This window comes from Canis lupus, chromosome X (assembly GCF_048164855.1).
Source record: "Canis lupus baileyi chromosome X, mCanLup2.hap1, whole genome shotgun sequence".
NCBI classification, from domain to species: Eukaryota; Metazoa; Chordata; class Mammalia; order Carnivora; family Canidae; genus Canis; species Canis lupus.
In genome coordinates this window covers 102573966-102597723 of record NC_132876.1, presented here as the reverse complement: position 1 = coordinate 102597723, position 23758 = coordinate 102573966, and the positions used below count along the sequence as shown (strand labels likewise).

Sequence of the window (23758 nt, the reverse complement as noted above, 5' to 3'; positions counted from 1 at the left end):
TTTCCTCATTCTGACATTAAGTCTCTACTCCAAAGTGAGCATGGGCTATATGCTACATATATGTTTGCTCAAGGCGCATGCTCCATTTTTTCCTCATGAGTAGTCATAAGTTTCCCTGCCCTCTTTATCAATATGTATGTAATCTCAACCCCTATGATTATAAAAAACTTGTTCTTTCCCCTTCAGGAAGGCAGATTTTAGACTTGTCCTGTCTTCTCATTTGGATGCCTCTCCTAGAATAAACCCTTTTCTTGCCGCAAACCTGATATCCCAGTGATTGGCTTTGCTGTGCATCAGGTAGATGAATTTGGGTTCCATTTAAATATTATATATATTATTTAAATATTAAATAACAAAGACAAGTGCAATGAATTCCAAAATGTAAACATGATACAAATTAACCTTTGTGAGCACAATGGAATAAAGAGCTCAAAAAGCATAAAAAGAAATAAACCTAAGCAATAGGATCCTAAATAAATAAGTTAGCCAAATGTCACAACTGCCACTGAAGAAATCCTAAAAATAGTGGGAATACAGACACTCATATTAATATCTGAGTAATATAAACAGGACGCTGTTTTATAGAGAAGAAAGTTAAACCACCAAACACTTTCAAAGGGAATAAACTACAAAAGAAATTAATGTCTTCATTTAAAAATGACAAAATAAACAACAAAAAATAAATCAGAAAAAGTATTTATACAGATTTAATACATATACAAATGGAAATCTCTACAACATACAAAATAGTAGCAATGAAAAATAATTTCCGAACAACATGCATAAGCTAGCCTAACCAAAGGGAAAAAAGCATGATGAAACTAAAACTTATAATATGCAGATATGATGGCAAGCCCACTCTAGGAGCTTTCCACAGTCTCAAGTTTATTAATCCTCTCCAATAACCTTTTAAGAAGGACCAGAGTAATTTGGAACCAAGAAGTGGTTGGATGTTAGTTGTTCCTATATACTACTTTTTAGTCATTAAAATTTTAAATTTCCCTAAGGGTATCATTATCATGATGAAGGTGACAATTACTATATAAACTCTTTATCAGAAAATATATTTTTAGTTTTATTGTTCATCATCAAGACAGGGGTGAGGGAAGAGAGTGGGAGAGCTTTTGTGAAAAGAGAACCCCCCCCCCTTTATTTTGGAATCCCTTTACTAAGAAAACCAAGCTATGGCTGATGCCTAGTCACTTCTGGCAGGCTGGGCAGAGTCATCACAGTGACAGGAGTAATTGATCTTAATCATTAGAATGAGGGAGGATGGGGCAGCCCAGGTGGCTCAGTGGTTTGGCTCCGCCTTCGGCCTGGGGTGTGATCCTGGAGACCTGGGATGGAGTCCCACATGGGGCTTCCTGCAGGGAGCCTGCTCCTCCCTCTGCCTGTGTCTCTGCCTATCTCTCTCTCTCTCTCTCTCTCTCTCATGAATGGATGAATAAAATCTTAAAAAAAAAAAAAAAAAAAAAGAAGGAGGGAGGATGGCTTTGTATCTTAGAGATGCAGAAGGACCAGTAAAGACAGTCATGGTGTTCCTCACATTTAGTCTCCCACTGACTTTCACAGGAGGAAAAAGCACCTTGTCGTAGGAATTTATTGCAGTGGCTTAGGAAATAAAAACAGTGCATAGAAGATAAAAGCACATTGTCTGGGAGACAATTTGAGATTTTTTTCCATTTATGATGGAGAAAGACACTCATCTCCTGTGTCTGGTACAGGAAGGATAGAAGCTGATTCTTCAGATATGAATGGAAAACACAGAAAATCAGATGAAAGAAAAATACCAATAACTTTACACCATCCTGACAAACGATTGTACCTTGCTGTATTCTGCTATGTATTTTTAATGAATACCATTTGTGATCAATTGCATATATAATTCTTATTTTATTATAAAAGTTATTTCTAGGGGCACCGGGGTGGCAGAGCAGTTGAGCATCTGCCTTTGGCTCAGGTTGTGATCCTAGGGTCCTGGGATGGAGTCTCGCATCTGGCTCCCTACAGGGAGCCTGCTTCTCCCTCTATCTATCTCCCTCTCTCTCTCTCTCTCTCTCTCTGTCTCTCATGAATAAATAAAATCTTTTTTTAAAGTTATTTCTAAAAATATCAGACATTTTAATGACTGATGGAAAATCATCATTCAAATTCCCACCACTGAGATATAATGACTTATCATTCAAGTGCATTTTTTTATTGTCCTTGTTATTGCATATTTTTATGTAGTTTACATCAATTAGAATCTACTGGACTTTTAAAAAGGTTAATAACTTGGGAAGACGCATAAATACTACATTGAAGATTTTAAATGGTAGGGACAAAAATAAAATAATGAAAATGGCTCAACTCATCCGATATAATATTTAAAGTCGTACAAAATCATTACATGTGTCTAATAAGAGTGAGGCTATAATAATTTTCTATTCAAGTTTGCTTCTGTGATAGAGAGAAAACTCATTCTAGGTGTAATTTCATCCAGTAAATTCTCCAAAGCAGATTAGGCATCATTACCAATTACATTTTTAGGGCAGCAAGAGTAATTAGTTTTTGACATCCTCAAAAATAACAAGATCTTCCCCTAACCTGTGAGTTAGGAGACACATGATAAAATAAAATAAAAACAACCAAGACAAAAGAAACAAGAAAAAAAAAAAAACCCTAGTACTAGACCAATCCTGTAATTATCAGAGAAAGATAACTTCAGCAAGCCTCGAGAAACATTCACTTAGGCTGCACAGTCCATTTGGCAATAAATCACCCAGAGATAAATTGCATTCTGCATGTTAAGAAAGTCAATTTATGTCACAATTTAACCAGTCTGGGATTTAGTATTAATTAATTTTGGAAAAAGTCTAAAAGTAGTATTTTGAAGAAAGATACATGGATAGTCTATTTTCTAAACTCTTTACTCTTTAACAGTTAATTAGTTTCCATGAATGAAAAACAATTTATTTGAGCTATATAATTCTCAGGTTACCACATCTCCCCTCCTAGGAAATACAGTAGTATGAATTCATTATCTGTGGTACTTCATATTAAAAAAAATTAAAGTCTAAAGGCATTCTTGTTTTCATTCTTTTCTAGGTAATTTTTAATTTCCCTTTTTTGTCTTCTATTTTTACAGACTTTTATGCTCCACTTTGTAATGTATCCTAGCCCATTCAGCAAAACAACTAGATGTAGCTTTCCTTACATTGCTTTTGCAGGTGTACCATGACTTTTTTTATTTTTCTCAGACTGACTTCTTGTTGCTGCTGCTGCTGTTGTTCAAGCAACTTCTCATTAGTTGTAACACTGATCAGCTGGTTATTGTTTCTGTGTCATTTGTCTCTTCATCTTTTTCTATATTTTGTATTTACATTATCCACCTTTGCCAGCACAACTATCTCTGCACACAGTAATCACTCTGTGTTTTTCTCAACCCTCGAAACTTCTCAAGCAACTCAGATCAAAAAGAGCACTGCAATGAAAATCTGGCTTTACAGCTCATTAGCACTGCCTTAGTTCATATTACCTAATGCATAGATTGTTGTGAAAATTAAATAATATGGCAAATATAAAGCGAGGGACTTATCACCAAATAAATGTATGTAAGTATGCACAATAGTGTATATTTTGTTCTTTACTTTTTTTCCAAAACAAATTTATAAACTGCTACTCAATTTTATTTGCCCTGCCATCTTTTCTTATATCTAATTTTGTCTTGTGTCATCTAATTTTATCCACCTTCTCTTTCACTTAATTCTGTTGATTCATTTAAGCCTGGTGAATCCTGGCTTTCTTATATGTTAGCACATAACATTTGTCTTCTTGTATTCTTTCTATCAATTATTTCTGAAATGTTAGTTGGATTAACATGGGCTATTATTTCCAGATGTATGCTCTGTCTTTAAACTTTTAGGACTGTTCCCCTCTCATGAGAATATGCTTATAGGGTCACCTACCTGTCTTTGCCTTCCTTCAGAGATGGGTTAGATTAGGGATAAGGAATTCGTATTTAATTCTTCCAGAAACTCTTCTACCAAATAGAATGAGCTGCTACTTCTAACTTCAGTTTCATAGCTCCTTCTGTAATAGGAACAGGGGGAGAAATTAAGAAAGAAAGAAGTTTCTTTTAAATAGTCATGGTTTTTACACTTTAGAGTAGTGGTTCTTAGTGGTGATTTTGCACCCCCCAACACCCTCACTGCAGAACATGCAGCCATGTCTGGAGATACTTCTGGGTGTTTCAACTGGGTGGAACTTAGTGTTACTGTCATTTATCAGGTTAAGGGCCAGAGATACTACTAAACTTCCTACAACATGAGGAAAACACCCCACAACAAAAAACTGCCTGTCCCCAAATGTCAGTAGTGCTGAGGATGAGAAATCTGGCTCTCAAGTTTACTGCTCTCTCCTGCCTTAAGTATTTTAAGGAGAAATTTCAACGACTAAAGATATTGGGCATGAGTGGGAACTGTGGTTCCACATAATTTTTCCCTTAGGAAAATTCCAGGCTGACTGTGCAGATTCTGACAATTCATAGTCCATTTCAAACTGTCAAGAACTTTTGATCAAATACTTGATTGAAATCTTCAACAGAGACAGGGTTTGAGAGATCAAAGTTCACTTTATTGTAAATAAAATATCTGTGATACATGAGAAAATTAGGCAGGATGTTCTCAAAGAACTGAAATGCCGGTTTGGCTAGAGAAAACATTTCAAAAGTGACAAATAACATGTGAACTCAGATGTGCTAACCTGAGGAAAAAAGTGAAGTTCTGTCTGAACTTGTTCTTTTTGAAGAGCTGAAGTTTGAGAAAGAATAGCTAAGCTTTTATCTGCTAAATAGACATAAAAGCTTTTTAACCAAGTAGAGAAGAGATAAAACAGATAAAACTACTAACTGATAAACTAAATAGATTGAAATTATTTCAGGCAAGTCAAAATAATTGCTGCTTCAAAAAAATTTTTTTCTTCCTCTATTCCCTCAAACATTAGTTGGAATGATTCAGCATTAATCTAAGCAAAGTGAGCTTCAGACAGAGAGAAAAAAATAATAAAACACGAGGAAAGGGTAAGGCTATGATGTCAGAATCTGCAAGGCTTTAGAGACAACTAATTTAGTGAAATAAGTCAACACTAACATCATGCAGATAGAGCTAGAGACAAAAAAGACAGTAATGCTGTACTAAAAATAGCTAGCCATATATGGTACGGTATTCTAATCTAACAGGCAGACACACCATAAAATTTAATGGAGTAGTTTGGTGATTGTACATTTTGTCTTGCTAAAACTTTAAGTGTATCATATCTATCATCATTAACTTTAATGGAAAAAATCCACAAGGGTCTGGGAGTAAGCAGGAATAATTAGGTACAACAGGAAAACTATGTACAGGTGGAAAATCATATTAACTATTAGAGTATAATTTTATATTTAAAAGCAAAATAAAAAATTGATATGTGATCTATAAAAAGAAAAATTGGTAAAAATTACTTTGACAGAAATACTTAAAATACTCATTAACAAAGAAGGATGTGCAGTTTGTGAGTTTGTGAGTTTACAGAAATCAGAATTGGCTTTGTATGGGAATATCTGGTATTATAAATATGTCAATTTTCCTTAAATTGATCTATAGGTCCATTAAGTTTACAATAAAAATCCCAGCAGGTTTTAATTTGGTTTTTCTTTTTTGTGTGTGTGAGTGGAAATTAACCAGCTAATTCTAAAATTTATATGGAAGAGAAAAACCAAGTCAATCTTAACAAAGTAGGAGAACATATATTTATGACAGCATGGTATTGGGAAATGAATAGACTAATATTTAGGTTACATTCATGTAATAGGCAAATGCAATGAAGATGAACAAACCACTATTTCTTACATCATCAAGAGTGAATCACATAAAAATAATGTTGAGCAAAAACACCCGTACATAACAGGATATATACTGGACAATTTCATTATTTGAAGTTCAAAAATAAGGAAAACTAATTTGTTGTTTAATCATGATGCTGGTAATCTTTGGTAAGGAAAAATGATCAGGATGAGGCATAAAAGGGAAATTAATATTTCATTTAATTTTTATAATGGTGGTGTGATCACATAAGTATAATCACTTTGACATAATTCACCATATGTATACTTTGGAGTTGTGAATGTGTCTTCACGAACTTTACATTTAAATTGTAAATAAAATAAAATAAAATATTAAATTAAATTAAATTAAATTAAAGCAGGCTTCTACTGGCCTATAAGGAGTGATTTGTTTCAGCTGCCAACACATCAGATATAACTTTTAAAAAAATCAATGACTTCATGATGTGGCTCAAAAATCCTTATGGGTCACTAGTGGATGCTAGGATATCATTTTTATGCTCTGAAAATTGATAAATAGAAGGAAAGAATCCACATTTACCTTCTATTTCTCATACACACTCTATGTCAGGGTAATCAAATTTCTGATGAGGAAAGTTCTTTATAAGAGAATTTCAGTGAATAAATACAGAAACAATGAGAGCATTAAAAATTGCAATTTTAAAATCTAATGAAATAATGGAAGTAGCCAATAAACTTCAACGGATGCTCAATACTTCAGGCAGGGCTGTGATAGAGAAATTTCTAATGGGAGATAACACTGATACTGCGTGAACCCAGTGACCAATCTCAATATAATAGTTGGACAACCCTACATTATGTGTCTACTGATATGATACAATAGGAAATACATAATACCAACTATAAGATATCTTCTCAAATTATTATTCCTGAATATAATAAAACCTTTATATATTTTAAGTTTATAAGATATTTTATAAGATATATGGGGGGGGTGATATGTAGAATAGAAACTGAAAGCATGCAATGAGAAAAGTAAAGTCAAATTTAGAACATAGTTTTTTGGTTTTCTTTACAGAATATTGACCTGGTTTATCCAACAAATCAATGGCATTAAACAACAACAACAAAAAAAGTTGGGACAGTGTTACAGAATAAAAGAGGTTTTAGAAAAGTAGTAACCAAATGTAATATATAGAATTTACTTAAATTCTATTTTAAAAGAAAAAATATTTAAAAAATCACCTTTGAGATAATCAGGGAAACTTGAACATGAACTATTAGTTGATATTAAGAAATAATCATTAGCTATATTAAGTATGATGGATATCATTTAGAGATGCCAAATGGAAAATTCACAGTTGAAATGACATCTGTTTTACTTTTGACTTCTCCAAAAAAATTTTGTTTGCACGTGCACGTGGACATGCACACATATATACACATCATATATCTGGTCATTGGCTTCCAAAAGTATCACCAGACAACTTATTAATAAAACAACACTTAAGTCTGTTCAAAATCATGTCAGTAAGGAGAACATCATACCAATAAGGTGTTAGTAGTGTCTCAGGCTAAAGTGGTTTAAAGTGGGAAACTGAATGGGATTGGGCAAAGTTCATAATATAGTAATTCAGGACTAGTTAGGTATCAGTCCCTTAAGAAAGTTTTCATAAGTAAATTGTTATTTAATACATGAGCTGTTTCCCTAGAAAAACAGACTATGATCTTTGATAAACTGATTTGCAGGTATTTCCTGAAGCAAATAATTATTTATTAATCTGCAGTCACATCTTTCCAGACCAAAGGTTTCCTGGAAAGAAAATAAAACAACTAAGTCATGTTCATATGGATGATCTTAGTTCTCAGGAAATAGACAAATAAGGTTTGCAAAGTTTGACAACAGGTGAGGCTATGTATGGGTATGAAGAGTCACTTAATTTTACTTTTCTCTATAGTTCTAAGTTCTATATTAGTTCTATATATAATTTAAAATTTCCCATAATAGAAAGCTTTTAAAGGTGCTAATCTTGAGGTCCTCTTTCATTAAATCTAATAAAGCACTTGGTTATAGATGAACATTTGGAAAACTAAAGAAAGAATTGGCTATAAAGTACTGGGCAAGAAAGGGACTAGATAAACATCAAGAATAATAGGAAATGTACTAATGTGACAGTTAGAAAAGTTACCTGATGTGATGTTTTAAAATCAAAACACCTACAAATCAGTATTTCAGCTAATTTTTTAAGAAAGATTTTATTTATTTATCCATGAGAGACAGAGAGAGAGGCAGAGACACAGGCAGAGGGAGAAGCAGGCTCCACACAGGGAGCCCGACATGGGACTCGATCCCAGGTCTCCAGGATCCCACCCTGGGCCGAAGGCGGCACTAAACCACTGAGCCACCAGGGCTGCCCTTTAGCTAATTTTTAAAGTACTTAATATATACTGGTATTTTGTTTAATGCATAATATATATAACATCTTGATTCTCACATAACCCTATGAGGTAAGAATTATTAGTAGCAGCATTTTACACTTGTAGGTAGGAATAGGTGGAATAAGACTCAAAGATTCTGGTTCAAATAGTGAAAGATAAACTGCTGCAATAAACTAGTCTAACGTCACAAAATATAATGGAAGTTTTTTCTTAAATTACTATTTTCATTTTTTAGAGTACAGAAACCTCATACTTCATATAGAAGCCAGTGCTTCTGAATGTGTCCAGCATACTTTGAGAAGCAAGTTTGACCCCAAGACCCATCTAAAGAGGAAAGAAGTAACTCCAGATAAATGGTATTTATGCTTAAATGCTCAAGTTGGACAAATACATTGCAGCTGAATTTCAGTTATAGTCTTGATAAATGGATGAGGGCTCCTGACTTTGAACTATCAGTACTTAGAATCACCTGAGAATGTGGTCATTTGTCAACATTACTGCTTGCTTTGGTTTTAGAAATACAAGCAATGTGCTCATGCACTGACATTAGTGCTTACAAAATGTGCAATCTATCATCATCATCAACAAATATTTATGCAGTGCTCACTGTATGTAAGCTAGTTTCAGAAGTTGCAATGGGAATTTATATGGCACAGAGAAACCATCCTATTGTGTTTTCTTTTCCTTTTCAGTCATATGTAGTGTTTCTAAGATTGTGAAAAAATATATATGTTGAAAAACTATACTTACCCATCACAAATCTGATAAGTTTAGAAAACTGAAAACAACCTTTTTGCTTCCTATTATAATTTATATTGGGTTCACGTTATTTCATATTCATGATCCTTTTGCAAACAAGGTGGGCTTTAAAATATGACTTAACAAGTGATCAGTCAGGCATTGGATTGCTGATCACTCTGTTCGGCCTTTTGTAACAACAGAAAGAAATATAAGAAATGTCTTCACTTGAAGATATTGCTAGCCATAGCATACTGTTTTGAGTAGACCTGTAAAAGAAGACTCTTGTTTGTTTTCCTATGAGCATTTGAAATGTAAACATCTCCTGAATCAGTATTCATTTAGTTTTGCTATGATTTAGATCTCATAGCATTACTTATTAAGCAAATATACTTTTAACCAATGCAATCTCTCTACAAACAAATGGCAAAGGTGTTTTAATTTCATTTTTGCCAATGAGGGATCTGTAATAGCATTTGTTTAAAATATGTTGTAATTCATCCACTTTTGAGAAGAATTGGTATTGGTGGAAAAAGATAATCTAGTTACTAGGCAACATAGGCTAATAGTTTTAGTTTTTAAAAAGTCATTAGCAATTAACTTCCCTGACTTTATTTTACCTAAATGAGTGTAGAAGAAAAATTTTCCTCTACCCTTCTAGGCTCTTTTAGCTGGTCTATTAATCACATTGACATAAAACAGATTAACAGGAGAAAACCAAATTTAATTAATAGACCAACCAAAAAAACATGGACGGGTAGAAGGAAAATTTTACCTCTCCTACTGTTGGTGACCCAGTTGGGACAAAATTCACTGGTTGGACACTACTCACTCCAAGGCTTCTGTAGCTGAGAGATCCTAAGACCTCTGACAAAAAGGCAGCAGTAGGTATGAATTCTTACCACATTAGTGTCCCAGATCTCTGCCTGCAGAGACCAGTGGAAGTGAGAATTGTGAGTCTTTTCCTTTTCTAAATTTAGACTAGTAAGAGGAAACATTGGTAGAACTAGTTCTTTGGGCATAGCAACTCTGTTAAAAATGTGATATAAGTATTCTTGATTTGTATTGATTTATTCCTCTAATAGGTGGTCACTGTTTTTCTTCGTCTCCGTTGTGTCATTTGTCAAAAGGAGGAAAATCTTAGGGTAGGGTACAGGCATAAGCCCTATAAACCTGTTGTTTATAACCAAGCTGGCCTCACAGACTGATGAGTTCATACTTCTTACCTGCCCAGCATATATTTAGGCAAATTTTCCTATGGGTTAATGTACACACGAAGTGAAAACTGTTGCTAAGAGACATCTCAAAAGACAAAGCAGTTTGGGGAGTATGGGTCAAGCTCTTAGCTGTTAGAGTACTTGCCACCTAAGCAAAAGACTCCCTTGTTAGGATAAATTGGTGACGGAACAGGCTACACTGACACTAGGTCACCTGCCAACCTCAAGAAAATATCCTTGCAATGAGGTTCTCTGTAAAATATCACACAATCCTCAAAGTGGTGGCATATCACTCTTAGTTATCAGTTTGGCTCTGAGAGACCCAAGGCTTAGCTAAAGATGTTAATCTGCATATGAGAAAAAAATTCCCTTTCATTTTGTACCATGTCTTGAGAGTCTCAGCCAACCAGAGGATGCATGTACCAGTGTGTACCCTACCTGGAGCACAGCCAAAGAGGCTGTGGATCTGATAAGCAGTATCTTTTTATACAACTGTGTCAGCTCCCAGGGAAATTTGACAGAAGGGATCCCAGTCGATATGGGGCCTTTGTTGTCTTGTCACTGATTTGGCAGGACAGCAGTATGGGTTGCACCCCATATGCAACTAGATCTTTTTTAGGCTACCTTTGGGAGTGAACTTTCTGGCTCTTGTAAGGACTGCATTTTTTGCACTATCATTTGGGGACACCTTTTGTGCCTATGGTTAAGCCATAGAAGATTTATTTGTTTGAGTCTCTATTGAGATTAATATAAGATCCTATGCATCAATGGCAGATGACAGATGGTCCCTTGAATCAACTGTATTTGAAAGAAAAAAACTTTAGAGAAACTCTCATCTTAAGCAATTGTCTTATTGGTACTCAGAGAATGACCAAATTAAAGAGAATATACAAAGAAATAAAACATCTAGCTTCAGGGACAACCTTAGCAAGATGAAAAATGAGAAATTACACATAGAACAAAAACTAAATCCAAAGTAAATTTGCCTTCTCAAAATCTGACCCCATCTGCCTGATGTAACTTCCCTTTCCCTACAAAGTTTACAGAGAGCACTCCAGCCTGATCTCCAGACTCAGGGCATACAGGTTACTCATGTAAATGCTGAAAGTCAGAAAGTGATATTAGCAGAAGCATATGGTACAGGCAGTACGGCTTGCTTTGCTGGGCCCTATAATCAGACTCTGCGAGCATAAGGCCTTTCTATGCAATGTCCTTTGCAGAAATATCCTAGATCCCAATCCAAAGAATCCATATTCCCTGGACAGCAGAAAATAAACTTTCATATTGTCCCTTCCTTTCTCAATCCAGACTTACTGGTTATTGATCCTTTCTCTCCTAGGGATTGCTACGGACTGACTTCTTATCTCATTTTGTGTCTTAAACACTTGCCTTGGCTATCTGCCTAACTGGGATGTGCAGGTTGTTGGTTTTTTCTTTTGGCTATCTTTGGGAGGGACTCAGAATCTTGGGAAGCTAATATCCTTTGCACTCTCTCTGGCGACCTCTCTTACATCCAATGGTGTTTTCTTTTTTTTTTTTTTTTCTTTTTTTTTTTAATGCTGCCAGAAATATTTACCGTTTTTTTTTTTTTCCCTGCTGAAAACAGACAAGATATTTAAAAGGAAGAATGGCTTTATTTTGGTCCTCTCTCCTAAGCTAAAATGAAGCGAAATGAACCCAGAAGGAAAGAAAAACCTTCCGAAGCCTTTGTAGAAGTATTTACTAAGACATTTGAAAGCTACCTGATATAAAAAAAAGGCAAATTGAAGATAATGAAGTTAGAAGGGTGGATCAACCTATGATGTCACTTTACCTACAACCCAATTCTTTGAGAAATTGAAAGCAAGTGCCCTTATCCTACGAATGTCTGCAAAATCAGAAATACGCCTCAGGACAATTCAAAGCCAACCTGCTCTTTTTACCAATCTTAAAACCTTCTCCTTTTATCTCAAAGGCTTGAAAATACTGTCCTTAAAAATCAAAGTTCTTTTTGGAGGAACTTGCATTCTTTGTGCCTTTGAAGGTTATCTTAATTTGTTCAGTCTGCCACAAACAGTGATCTGTGTATTGTACCTAATTTGTGGCTAAAGCCTTGGAATGAAAGCTATAAGATTTCTGCTTACATCCATCTGTATGTTTATGTATATATGTGTATATATATGTTACAGATATGGTACTCTACCTCTGGATGGTACTGACAAAATTAATTCATAAAGAGCTTTAACTGGCTTAAAATTAAGTGTTTATAAAATAAGTATTTTTAAGCTTTTCAGGAAATGTAACAGAAACTAAACTAACCCAAATGCTTTTCATGTCATATGATCTTAAAAAGTATTCAGTATTAAAGCTAGTCTAAGTTCATCTCTTTTGAATTACAACACTGAATATAATGCAGACATACAATTTTTTTAAAGATTTTATTTATTTATTCATGAGACACACAGAGAGAGAGAGAGAGAGAGAGAGAGAGAGAGAGAGAGAGAGAGGCAGAGACATAAGCAGAGGGAGAAGCAGGCTCCATGCAGGGAACCCGACGTGGGACTCGATCCCGGGTCTCCAGGATCATGCCCTGGGCCGAAGGTGGCACTAAACCACTGAGCCACCCGGGCTGCCCGCAGACATATAATTTTTATTGTGCTTTGGTTTATCAGTCAAACAAGTTCAAATTATATTGTTTATAAAATTTGTCAGCAAGAAAAAATAGCTTGGGATTATGGCTGACATTGTCTAATGTTTCATGAAATTTTTGTGAATAGTCTAAACATAGGGAGCAAGTGATTTAAGATCCACGTAAGTGGGATGAGTTCAGGTAAAGTTTTTAGCAATAATTATATTTTATAGTACTTAAAAATAGCTTCCAGAATATTTTTTTAAAATATTTTATTTATTTATTTGAGAGAGTGAGAGAGAGAGAGAGCACGAGCAGGAGTGCAGAAGGAGATGGAAAGAGAGAATCTGAAGCAGATACCCCGCCGGGCATGGAGCCCAATGATGGGCTTGGTCCCAGGACCCTGAGCTCATGACCTGAGCCAAAACCAAGACTTGGATACTTTATTTTTTTTTAAAATTTTTTTTAAATTTTTATTTATTTATGATAGTCACAGAGAGAGAGAGAGAGAGAGGCAGAGACATAGGCAGAGGGAGAAGCAGGCTCCATGCACCGGGAGCCTGATGTGGGATTCGATCCCGGGTCTCCAGGATCGCGCCCTGGGCCAAAGGCAGGCGCCAAACCGCTGCGCCACCCAGGGATCCCAAGACTTGGATACTTAATCAACTGCACCACTCAGGCGCCCCCAGAATCTTCCTGGTAACTTAAAACTCTAGAGTTTGCTATGTTAAGTTAAATGACGGAAATTTATTAAATATCTAGATCATTTCCAAATAAATAGCGAAACATTAATTACTGAGCGTAGTTTTATCTACTTTTGCTTCTTATTGCAGAGAAACTAAAGATAACTTGGATGTATTAGTAACCATGTCTTAAGAGATGTTAAAAGACCATTATGAAGAAGCATATGCTTTTAGAAATTATGAAATGTATTCATAAATTTGCTAGTCTAAAAGAATACTGGTGTAACAGTTCACAATTGCTTATTACTTATTTTTCATTAGAAATTAAAGTCTTGGGCAGCCCGGGTGGCTCAGCGGTTTAGCTCTGCCTTCAGCCCAGGGCCTGATTCTGGAGTCCTGGGATCGAGTCCCACATCAGGCTCCTTGCGTGAAGCCTGCTTCTCCCTCTGTCTGTGTCTCTGACTCTCTCTCTGTGTGTGTCTCTCATGAATAAATAAATAAAATCTTAAAAAAAAAAGAAATTAAAGTTTCTAAGGATAAGAATTCTGATTAATATCTGTAGTTACAACTACAGGAAATAATAAGCTAAACAACTTAATGCAAGGAAAGTAAGATTATTTTTGGTAAGGAGAGGTAGAAGATATGAAGATGAATTTTTGTTGAGAGAAAAGGAAGTGAATTTGTCCCATAGTAAAACTAGTTATTTCAAAATGGGAAAGGGGAGAATAAAGCACAAATTAAACAGAAAGTTGAGAAGAGAGAAAGAGAGGGAAAATTTTATCTTGTGTGCTTAATTTGGCTAAAATTGAATGAATTTATTATAAGGGTTATAAAATTAAGCTTTAAAACCAGTAGTGTTCTTATGTAAAACTAAAGCTTAATTTTCTTTGATCTTCTAAAAGGACAACATTGGCTCCTGATAAGAGATTATGAATGTTTTTCTTTACCTTTTAAGTACTCTGTCTAAAAAGCAAAGATTCCATGTTTTACCAAAAAATTTCCTGGACTTTATCAGGTCTTTGATTGCTTAAGAAAATTAAATCTTCTTAATATTAAAAAAGGCTAGATTTTGCACAACTATGTAACTTTCTGTGTTTGCCTTTGATGTTTTTTGTTGTCACACTGGTTAAATGGATAATTAAGTCTTATTTTGTAATGATCTATGATCCTATTTAGTCATTTGTCCATACCTTTGATATCTTTGACAAGCTTCTCAAAATCTAATCTAAATTCTTTTTCTTTTTTTTAACCTCAAACTAAGTTTAAGGTATTTCAGAGAGCCCCTGGAACAGCTCAAATGATTTGCTTTCTCTCCTTATAAGAAGACAGATGTTAAACTAATTAGGCTTACTTGGTATGTTAAATTACATGGAAAGCATTGTCAAATAAGTCATGATAAGCCTTACTAGATTATATTGTATGGGTAAATGTTATTAATATAAGTAGTCTAGAAATTGTATGAAATTCCTAAAATTCTGATATATCCTGACATAATAGTATCAGTCATAATCCTAGTTATTATCTTAAAATGTTGCAATGTCATAGAAATAACCAAATTTCTTATCAATTCCATTAAAATGAACTCTCATCAGCTCTTTAACAATGGACATTATAAATCTGTTGTCATTTACAGACAGTTATTGTTTTACTCTGATGCTTTGCAGAAGTACTTCACCTTCAAGGAGATTTAAGGAAAGGATTTTTGACAACTACAGGTTTCTGATAACTTTAAGATCATGCAACTGAGCTGGCTATTAATTTCAGAATTAATGGAAAAACTGAATTCAAGAAGAAAAAGTATTAATTATATAAAATTGAATGAAGTGAGGAGCATGATTATAATTCCTATGACTCTGTAACATTGATTGTTTTTTATGTTTTGCTTTTCTTTCTTTTTCTTTTTTTTTTTTAGATTGTATTTATTTGTTCATGAGAGACACAGAGAGAGAGGCAGAGACATAGAAAGAGAAGCAGGCTCCATGCAGGGAGCCCAATGCAGGACTGGATCCCAGGACTCCAGGACCACGCCCCGGGCTGAAGGCAGGCACTAAACTGCTGAGCCGTCAAGGGATCCCCTGTTTTGCTTTTCTAGATTTAAGGAAACCTTTTCTCTTTTTTCTTAAGCTATCAACAATTTGGAAAGATGAACCTCTGTGCATAAAGATGAAACAATTTTTCTCCCTACCGGATCCCTCCAGAATTTGGAAACTTACTATTCTTATTTTTATGGTAATATAGATATTTGCGTAAGTTCAATAAAAATTTGTTTTTATAACAGGACACAGTAAGAGACACTGGATATATTATCAAGACTTTGATTGGAATGTCATATTTGAAAATGACGTGCATAGCTTTAAGAAACTAGGGTTGCCTTTATGGAGCCAACAAAATCCCTTGGAAAAATATACCTGGTATCTTGCTTACATGGTTCTCCAGACCCTTCTAGGTTAGTAATTCCTGGTAGGTGCAGGAACCTCAGGACATTTTGAGGACCTCAAAAAGAGAGGAATTAACCCAAATCTATAGGTATCAGAGGCAAACTTTGATGTCAAGTCCTTGGCTTAGCTTTCTAGCCTTGAAAGGCCTCTAAAAAGTTGAATTTGCGATTCCTTAAGAAAAGTGATGACAAAGCAGATTTTAAAAGGATATATATAGTCGATCACTATTCTGTGGCATTTATGTAAATAATCAGGCCACATTTTATTCAAACTAAAGTTGGACAACTTGATACAAAGAAATCAGAGAAAAAAAAGAGAAATCACTACAGAAATGCTCCTATCTGAACAATACTCATGCCTGTTGCTGTATGGCCCATTCAGAAAGATCACCAGAGAGATTTAAACTACAAACTAAAAAACCTCTCAGGCTGCCACTGCCCATCTTCATTTTGTCTAAAGATGCTTCAAGCCATATATCTAGGAATCTTCTCAACTGGCTGCCTTTAGAACTCTGAAACTGGAATTATAGTCTGCTTCAATCATTAACCATTGGTTTCCTTTTGTTTCCACAGAAATAGCTCTTATTATATACCTGACTGCTTGCACAGGCTTAACTTTGGGAGCTCACCTGCATCACCAATCGTGAAAGAAGGAACAACTGTTTAACCGAACTGACCTATTCTCGGTACTAAGAGACTGGTTCACTGAGACGGAACAATCCACCAACTCATCTTCTGGACTGTAAAAACTACTTAGGGAAGTTTCAAAGGCAGGACTGAGGTAGGGGGGATCAAAATACATGACTCCAAAATATGCCACTTTGGCATATAGACTATATTGAGCTTCAGGTAATCCAGATCCAGCAGACTCAAGGAAAACTTTTACCTCTCCCTTAATACCTAGAAGAATTTAGATAGGGGGCCTGGCCCAGAAGGAGAGACTACTTTTTTATCTGAAATATATATTGGTATGGTGCTGCAAACATCTAATTATGAAACATCTCCTCTTACTATTCTGTAATTATCTTCTTTCTCTTTGAAGACTCAGGCCCCTATCCCACTCCTTAGCTCAGGATGGCACATAAGTCGGAACTGACTGACTTATCCTTGAGTCTCATATTCTTATGGGGTTCCCGTAAATATATAATTAAATTTGCTTTTCTCCTGTTAATCTATCTTTTTTCATTTAATCAACAGATTAGCCAACACAAACTAAAAGTGTAGAGGCAAAGGTTTTCCTCTCCTACACTGTCAACTCCTATCTAAAATTTGAAATTGGAGAGAGTGGATCACAAATTTTAATATATTTGTTTATTTCAGGATGCTGCTGACTTCAATTTAATAACAGTCTCCCATATCTTACATAAAAGAGATTTCGTATACTAGTAGGTATTTATCCAAAGGATACAAACATAGTGATTTGAAGTGGCGCGTGAACCCCAATGTTTATAGCAGCCATGTAAACAATAGCCAAAATATGGAAGGAACCCAGATGTCCATCAACAGATGAATGGATAAAAAAGATGTGGTATGTACACACACACACACACACACACACACACACACACTGGACTATTACTCAGCCAACAAAAAGAACGAAACCTTGCCATTAGCAATGACGTGGATGAACTAGAGGGTATTATGCTAGGGTGAAATAAGTCAGTCAGAGAAAGACAAATACCATATGATTTCATTTATATGTGGAATTTAAGAAAGAAAAAAGATGAACATGGGGAAAGGAAGAAAAAATAAAATAAGAAACAAAGAAGGAGACAAACCATAAGCAACTCTTAACTCTAGGAAACAAATAAGGTTTGCTGGAGGGGAAGGGAGTGGGGGAATGGGGTAAGTGGGCGGTGGGCATTAAGGAGGGCACATGATGGAATGAGCACTGGGTACTATATGCAACTGATGAATCCCTAAATTCTATACCTCTGAAAGTAATAATACAGTATACATTAATTAAATTGAATTTAAATAAGAATTTTTAAAAAGTATAAACACCACCGAACTAAAGATTCACATTGATTATAATATTTTTTCCAAAGACAGAAAAGTTAAAATACACAAAAATATGACATATACAGGTCCTACCAACACTTCCTATTTTGAGTAAGGTCAAAGGTTAAATGAAAATATACAGAGTCTGTTATCTTTTTTTAAAGATTTTATTTGTGTGAAAGAGACTGTGCATGCATGTGTGAGCATGAACAGGGGGAGAAACAAAGGGGGAAGGAAGGGAAGGGGTAAAGAATCCACAGCAGACTGTGCTGTGAGCACAGAGCTGAACTTGGTGCTTGATCCTAGGGCCCTGACATCATGACCCCAGCAGAAATCAAGAGTTGGGCTAACTGACTGAGCCACCCAGGTGCCCCAGTCTGTTATCTTTTAGATGGTTACTTTTGGTTAATAAGAGTACAGCAGAGAAAAATCAGCAATACCCATACCTATATCATCAGGTAAGCAATAATAATAGCTAATACTTACTGAACTCATCACATGTATCAGTCATTTTTCTAAGTACTTTCTTTTTTTTTAAAGATTTTATTTATTTATTCATGAGAGACACACAGAGAGAGGCAGAGACACAGGCAGAGGGAGAAGCAGGCTCCCCATGGAGAGCCCAATATGGGACTCAATCCCAGGACCCTGGGATCATGCCCTGAGCCAAAAGCAGATGCTCTACCACTGAGCCACCCAGGTGCCCCTTCTAAGTACTTTCTATTTATCCTCTCATTTAATCCATGATCATAGGGTGTAGGTACTATTTTTTTCCTGGTATGCAAATGAGAAACCCTGAAGTTCAAATGCTGGTAAGTGGAGGAGCCAGAAAGTAAAAGTAAAAAGATCTAACTCCAGAGATTGTTTTTGACCACTATGCTCTTTCTTATGTATAAGCAAGGTGGTACCTACAAATCGCAGAACAACAAACACACAGTGGCTGAGTAGGCAAGAACCAACATAATATGAGAAAACTTTCACATAAGCATATAACAAGCAAGCATTTGGGTTTTCTTCCAGCATTTTATTATGAAGTTTTAAGCATAAAGAAGATCTGAAAGAATCATACAATGAACACTCATATATGCATGACCTAGATCCTACAAATAACATTTTGTTGTATTTGCTTTATCATGTTTCTATCTATCCATCAGTCCATCAGTCCATCTTATTTTTAATTAATTTTACAATATATTCAGGTCTTTGATTTTGTTACTATAATAGTGCAGAAAAATTTGGAAGGCCTGTTTAGAGAGGATGTTAGAAAACTAATTTGTTATTTTCTAAACATCATACTACTGTCGGGGTCAAGAGTAGCCTGTTCCCAAGATGGACCACTTTTCCATGAAGATTATTTTAATTAAAAAGCCATCAAAAGGGATCCCTGGGTGGCGCAGCGGTTTGGCGCCTGCCTTTGGCCCAGGGCGCGATCCTGGAGACCCGGGATCGATTCCCACGTCAGGCTCCCGGTGCATGGAGCCTGCTTCTCCCTCTGCCTGTGTCTCTGCCTCTCTCTCTCTCTCTGTGACTATCATAAATAAATTAAAAAAAAAAGCCATCAAAACCCAGCAGATTCAGGAAAAACTCTTTACCTCCCTCTCAGCTGCCTAAAAAGAATTTAGATAGAGGATGTGCGGTAGGAAGAGACCAATCACCAGAGATCACTATACTATACTGTGGACTAGTTAAGGTAGATGGGGAGGAATCTAGTAAGGCCAGTTTGTTCAAAATCCTCAATGTCTCAGCAAACACTTACACTTCATAATCTTCCTGTAAACTGCACTCCTTCCTTTTGAAATCCCAGACCCCTACCCTTTCTCTTTAGTTCAGAATGACATATATACCTCATTTTGTCTGTCTTTGGAATTTCCATGTCTTTGTGGATTCTTCATATGTACACTGTTAAATTTGATTTTCTCCTATTTATCTGTCTCATGTCAACTTGATTTTTAGCCCAGCTAGGAAGACCTTGAAGGCAGACAGGAAAGTTTTGCTCCCTGGCACCACAAACTGAGCACCTGTTTTTTTAAATGTCAATTAAGTACCACTAACTTCTCAATCACTATTTTCCTTCTAAATATGCAGTTGTGAGGATTTAATGGGAAAAAACTAATTAAAAAATACAACACTTACTACTCTACCTTGCATATAGTAGTACGTGTTCAATAAAATATAGTCAAAATAATGAAGCTAATGAGAAAATGCAAAAGCAACTAAGCTTATACTGCACTGAATAAGTAAATGTACTGGAGGGCTTAGGATAAAATAGGATAGGACAATCCTCCAACCAGGAAGGGGAGAGTAATGACCAGACAGTTTATATCTGTATCTAGAAATGTTTGAAAAATTTTATGCTATTGGAATTAATCAAGTAAAATGAAGATCAAAAGCTTTTTAGAATAAAGACAAAGGTAGCAGGGAATGCAGAAATATAATCAGATGAATATGTTTTCTTAGTTCTTTATTAAAACAAAAGCATTTCTTGAAGCAGCTGAGTGAATAAAGTGCAAGTACACTGCTCTTTGGGAATCTAAACTGGAGCCGCCGGAATAACCAATTATCTGTTAAATTGTCATTATAATGTGGATTTTGTGAACAGTATTTTCTCAATTCCTTAAGGACATCAAGTGAAAGTTAACTGTGTGCCTAAAATGCAAATAAACAATTATTTGCTGCAAATACTTTAACCCTCCAGATACGTATGAAATAAACACAACTTTCTCTTGTGAAAATTGAAGCACTTAACATATTTCTCATTCCAAAATTTACCATATCCTTACACAGAAAAAATGTCACAAATATTATAGGCAAGGTCAACAATATCCTTAAAAACAAATTTGGATTTCCATCCATGTAGGTATTAGCCACAATACCACAGCATACGATGAAAAGAAAACCTGGTAAAGGACAATTTAGCCTGAATAACTTTAAAAAGAAAGTGAAAAAATTTATCTAAATGAGAAAACAATAATAGAGAATCAAAAACATCTGATTTGGTGTTCGAGGGTAGAAAAGAAAAGGAAAGAATATTGCTCTAACCTGGGCCTATCAGAATGAAATAGGTGTAAACCATTGCCTAAACACCTGAATGATGGAATTATTTACAATCATCATTTCAGTGCTTTAAGAACACTGGCCCGATGCACGGTTTTAATATAAGCATAGACATTGTCAAGATAATCTTTTGTAGCAAATTTTAGTAAAAGTAAATCGAAATCTGCTCCTTAGGTACTGTTTTGGGATATTAAGAGCCAAATCAAACCAATGGGACACTGAGAATCATTAACAATCATATTTATAAATCTCAAGTCTGAATATGTAGTCATAGATAGTTTGTTTTCATACTTTTGTCCATGAAAGATAAATGATTATATGAAAGAAAAGCTAATCATAACTGTATACATAATGTTAATTTGATTTTTTTCATGAATAAAATCCCATAAAAACAGAATAAAACATCCTCTGAAATGGAATATAATTAAACTTATGTTTGATAACTTTAAACAAGCATTTATATTAATCCTAATGTAAAAAATTCATTACCTATTCCCACATCTGCCTGTCTTTCATTAGGACATATGGAGTGTATCTCTGTCCTGATAAACATTTTAAGGCACCAATCTAGAGAAACAGCACGAATGCATTTATAAACCTGGTAGTTTCAGTTTCAAGTGGTTTCACATTATGAAAAACATAAAATGTTTAGGTAGATTTTGCTTCTCTACATACATACATTAAAAACATGGTCTTTAAAAATATTTATTTTGTGAGTCAATAGGAAAAAAAAACTTTATCTCCAAATACTGACGTTACATGTTTTGACCACCACCAACCCTCTACTATATTGATCTTACCAAAGAATAAATTTAATCTAAACCATAATCAGAATAAAATGAAATGAAAATATGTAAGACACAGAGAAAAATCTAATCTTCATTTCTGTTGAAATTCAGCCTGTTATGTACCTCTTCTCAGAAAAAGGAAGTAAATTCACAGTATTACAAAAACTCTACTGAGAATATCTTCTTGAATAAATTTAAATTTGGATAATGTACCCAGAAATTTCCCAGTGGCTTCAATAATGACAAGTTTCTCTAACTACACTGAGAGAGAAAGACAGAGACAGAGAATATGTAATACGAGAAACATAATCTAATCTATCTAGGTCAATTGTAAGAATAATAATGGATTTTAACTACAATAAAAATGAAAACAAAAGTTATGATTTTACCAAATCATCCTTCAGAACTGAAGAGACACACCAACAGGCCTACAAACTAGACACATTGTGAAGCTATAAGAAAAATAATCTGAGAAGTTTCTGGCAATTAATAGTATGAATCGGGACTAGCTTTTCCAGTGTTAGGGGAATATGCCAGTATGCAGTAGCAGAAAGATACGCAAGCAGGCAGCCTGCCCATATAATCAGCAATGTCTACTGGAGGACAGCCAGGGGATGTTCTGGCAGGAAAATGGTGTTAGGAAAATCTGTTGACTTGTGGTCAATAAAATTATTAAAAGGCAACCCTTATGATGGAGGCTTTAGGTAGTATCAAGGTGGTTAAAGGGATAGAGTACTTAGATGCCTATTCAGAGATGGGGAAATAACAAGGATCTAGTGAATTAACTAGAAAAATAAAGAAAAGGCTTCAACAATATAGCCAAGAACCAGTTATTAGAAATACCAGCCAAATCAGTGTCAAAGGTAAACTTGAAGTTGATCAATAGAATTATCAACAGACATTAAGAAATCCTCCAATAGAAGGGAGATTATTTGAGAGAGTAATACTGGTTTGAGCCTGAATTTTAAAATTAAGCATTCCCAAATAAGGGAATCTGATAGCTAAAAGATTAAGACACCAGGCAATTTTTACCATCATCTGCAAAATTAAGATTGAGTACGATGATTCTTAGAATATAATTGTAACGTAAGCCAGTGTGTGCTGGAAACAATGGTATCATTAGGTATATTGCACACAATAGTATTTTCCTACTGAATTCCCTACTGAAGAGGTTTCCAGCTGCATAATAAGAAAAATTTCCATTATTCAGCACCTAAGAGTCTGTTTCAGTCAGGGTTCTTTTTTTTAAGGCAACAGGAGCTGACTCTAAGTAACTTCAGCTGAATATAAATTTATCAGAATAGCTGTAGCTTACAGAATCAATAGGAAGGCTTAAAAGCCAAGCTCAGGCGATGAGTATAAAACAAAGGGATCCTGGGCAATGGTAGACACAAACAATGCCATGCTACAGAAACTGCCAGGATATGGTACTGTTTTGGCATCATTTTGCCAGACTTGGATGCTATCAACATGTCATAGCAGGCAGGACTAAATTCCCAACTACTCTACCATCACCACACCATTTCCTTAGATTCAAATTCCTGAGGGGGAGTTCATGATCAGCTAAGAAAGCAGGCTTACATTGGGGCTTCTATAAGGTGGCTTTCCTCCCACCCATTCTCAACCTCAGACAACCACTGGTCTGTTCTTGGTCACTATAGATTATTTTTGTTTTCTAGAATTTCATATAATTGGAATCATATGTATTCTTTTCCATCTGGCTCCTTTTGCGCAGCATAATGTTTCTGAATTTTTTCCAGGTTGTTTTATGTATTAGTAATTTTATTCCTTGTATTGCTCAGTAGAATTTCATAGAAACAGCAAAATTTGATTATCTATTAACCTACTGATGGGCTTAGAGTTGTTTCCAGATTTTTGCCAAAATAAAAAAGTTGCTATAAACATTCATATATAAATATCTGTGTGGACATATGTCTTACTTTCTCTTGCGTAAACAATTCAGAGTGGT

The 23758-nt window shown here is 35.1% G+C and overlaps 1 long non-coding RNA gene across 1 annotated transcript in view; it reads right to left on the bottom strand.

Annotated features, from left to right (window-relative positions):
* Positions 1 to 23758, bottom strand: part of LOC140627922 (uncharacterized) — a 151059-nt gene that overhangs the window by 67220 nt on the left and 60081 nt on the right. The window contains exon 3 of the long non-coding RNA XR_012026419.1: positions 3948 to 4071. This is a non-coding gene — a long non-coding RNA (uncharacterized lncRNA). The remainder of the gene's footprint in view (positions 1 to 3947; positions 4072 to 23758) is intronic.